Source organism: Microtus ochrogaster, linkage group LG1 (genome assembly GCF_000317375.1).
Source record: "Microtus ochrogaster isolate Prairie Vole_2 linkage group LG1, MicOch1.0, whole genome shotgun sequence".
NCBI lineage: Eukaryota > Metazoa > Chordata > Mammalia > Rodentia > Cricetidae > Microtus > Microtus ochrogaster.
The window spans coordinates 7,244,255-7,247,759 of NC_022027.1; the positions used below are offsets into that span (position 1 = coordinate 7,244,255).

At 37.2% G+C, this 3,505-nt stretch overlaps 1 pseudogene; it reads left to right on the top strand.

The window, feature by feature from the left end:
* Positions 1–751: 751 nt before the first annotated feature.
* LOC101988738 lies at positions 752–1,255 on the top strand (annotated as a pseudogene).
* Positions 1,256–3,505: the final 2,250 nt, after the last annotated feature.

Genomic DNA, 3,505 nt, shown 5'->3' on the forward strand with positions numbered 1-3,505 from the left:
TCTATCTATCTATCTATCTATCTATCTATCTATCTATCATCTATTGTCTATCTATCTATCATCTGTCTGTCTGTCTATCATCTATCTATCTATCTATCTATCTATCTATCTATCTATCTATCTATCTATCTATCCATCCATCATCTATCATCTATTTATTTTTGGCTGTTATCTTGTTCGTTTTCCAGTGTTATATAATCATATTGTTTCTATTGTTTTTATGATATTTAGCAAGTCATTATTTTACTTTGAATAAATCTATTTTCCATCTTACCTCTTCCTCCTTCTCACCCACCCACCATCTTTATTTCTCTCTCCTGTCTTTCTGTTTTTTTGTCATCAATACTAATCTAAGGCATCACACATGCTAAGTAAGTGTGTCACTATCCAAGTATGTCTTCAGGTGACGATTCATCAAAGAATATAACAATTAATTCTAAACATGTACATACCATGTAGGAATATCCAATTTTATAAAATAGTACTACTGATTTTTAACAAAGATTAGCCTCAACACAGCAACAGTGGTGACTTCAATATTCTTAGTTTGCCAATACACAAGTCATCTACTTGTAAAACTTCCTTCCCAAACTCTCTGAGGTTTTAAGTGGATTTAGTTAGCACATGTTTGCATGCCAATCTGTTGTAGTAGGAGGCTGCAAGGAATTCAAGACACAAAAATCCACAGTTTAACACAGCTTCTTACTCTGTTTGGCCATAGCTTCTTTAAGAGAGGTTTTCTGCCACCACCATGCCATCCAGACTGAGGAAGACCCAGAAACTCCGGGGCCACGTGAGCCACGGCCATGGCCGAATCGGTAAACACGGCAAGCATCCGGGAGGACGTGGGAACGCTGGAGGCATGCATCATCACAGGATCAACTTCGACAAATATCATCCAGGTTACTTCGGGAAAGTTGGGATGAGGCATTACCACTTAAAGAGGAACCAGAGCTTCTGCCCGACTGTCAACCTGGATAAACTGTGGACACTGGTCAGTGAGCAGACCCGGGTCAACGCTGCCAAGAACAAGACTGGAGTTGCTCCCATCATTGATGTCGTGCGATCGGGCTACTACAAAGTTCTGGGGAAGGGAAAGCTCCCTAAGCAGCCTGTCATCGTGAAAGCCAAATTTTTCAGCAGAAGAGCTGAAGAGAAGATAAAGGGTGTTGGAGGTGCCTGTGTTCTGGTTGCTTGAAGCCACTCAGGGAGGCCAATTAAATGCTAACACTTTCCAAAAAAAAAAAAAAAAAGAGAGGTTTTCCTGATTTAGCGGTAGAAAAAAAATAATCCGTGCAGTTTTGAAGTGGCGGCTTTCTGGGCCATGCTGTTAGCATGAACTCTGACTCTTTTGGGAGGTCTGGCTATAGAGTTTGTGAACATAGTGCTATAATTTGCTTAATGGCAACATGACCTGCTGCAACCTGACCCTGGGATATGGGGCAGAGAGAATGGCTCTCAGAGACAGTGAATGAATCTCCACCATTTTGGACTGGGCAGAGCCAAAAGACAAAACAACCTTTGTCCTAGACAAGCTGTTTTGCATTTTAAGAAGTGCTCCTGGACAGAAAAGGATTTCAGACACACAATTGGACAGATTCAGACATAAAAGACCTCTAAATGAGACACCATATGTTTTAAAAAATGTACATAGGCTTGGGTGAGAGAAGGAAAAGAGTAAAGAGACAAAAAAAGTAATATAAAAAGTACAGATAGTAATAGATTAAAGGAGTAAAGATAGCAAAATAAATATTAAACTTGTAGAAAAAGTAATAGAGTAAGAAAAATAAGCCATGTAAAGATGGAATATAATATAGAGTCTGGATTATGTATATTATTGTGTTTTCTTTGAATTTTTTTGACTGTGAAGGAATTAAGTACAGAGAGACATTTTATTATATGGGCTGCTAAGCTAAACCAACCTATATATTTTAAAGGTATCTTGATTCCAAAATTTGCGTCTAAGGATTTGTTGCTTTGGAAAAGAGGTTCTGCTTTTGTTTTATCAGAAGATGAGAACCTGTGGATTAATTCCAGACTAATGTGGTTTCATGGAGAAAGACTCCCCAAAAGGTCACCATGAATATCCCTCCAAATACTGTGCCTAATAAAAAAGTAGGAAGCAGTTTGAAGAGAACTATGTCTGAATTCTTAAATATTGTTTATAAATTTTTTTACATTTAAAGGGAGACATGATATAAATATGAATAATTTGCATTGGTATGGATCTTGGTCTATTAATGCTAATTTAAAGTCAATTTTGTTATATGAATATTTCTGCTCTTGTTTAAGATATTGTGTTTATGCAACTCATTTAAAAATGTAATGTGTAATTAAGAAATATAAGCTAATGATAGATACTCATCTATAATAGTCAAGCTTGTAGTCATGTTCGTTAGGTTGTCTAGATATATAGAGATACTTTTCAGTTAGATAGGTATTCTTCAAATCTTTCAGAGACCTTCACAATATGGCATTTAAAATGTTTTAATAACTTAGCTCTTTTCATGACAATGAGACACATCTCCTCCTGGCAGCACCAATCTACTTCATGAGGATGATGGGCACCAAGAAACTTTATATGGCACTGGTTAGCTATTTGGACAAGAAACTGCTCTTGCCTGGACTGCTTGATGTCATGCTGTGTAAACTGGATGCACAGGACTCACAGAGAAATGACTGCTGAACTTGCCTAGAGGTGAGATGGTTCTTTGGGGTTCCTGTTTCATGAAAGAGTCTGCTAAACATTCTGCAGACCACAGAAGAAAGTGACTAACAAACAGCCAAGATAGGTGAAACTGTCTTTGAAATTTCCTGCTTCATGGAAAAGACTTCCAGATGCCTGTAGACGGATGTTCCAATGATACAGAACAACTTTGGGTGACTGACCAGGCAGCAAGATGTCTCTGTCAATTCTAGAGTTTTGGAAGTTATTTTTACAATGCACTTCTTGTTTATTTAGGTAATATATTCTTCTTGAGTCTTTGATGGAGTTGAAGAATAGATAGTGATAATTATAGTTTTCCTTAGTTATGATAAAAGATAAAGTAGATATAAATATTGTAACTATAATTTTTGCTTGATAGCTGTTTTGTTATGTGTAATTTTACTATGTTAAAATCTTCCTTTGTATTTAAACAGAAAAGGGGAAATGGTGTGGGAATTCCTTCCGTATGTGTGTTGCTTTTATTGGTTAATGAATAAAGAAGCTGTTTTGGCCTGTGATAGGTTAGAATAGAGCTAGGTGGGGAAGACTGAACGGAATGCTGGAAAGGAAGAAGGTGGAGTCAAGGAGAGGCCATGTAGCCCCATTGGATAAAGACTCTAGGGATGGAACTTTATCTATTCAGGCACAGTCATGTGGCAATACACAGATTAATGAATATGGGCTCATTTAAGATGTAAGAGGCAGGAAGGGGAGCAGAGAAAAATGTGTAGCTCAATAAAATCAATTAAAAAGAGATACAAGACCTAGCCAATAAGAAGCTAGAGCTAATAGGCTAAG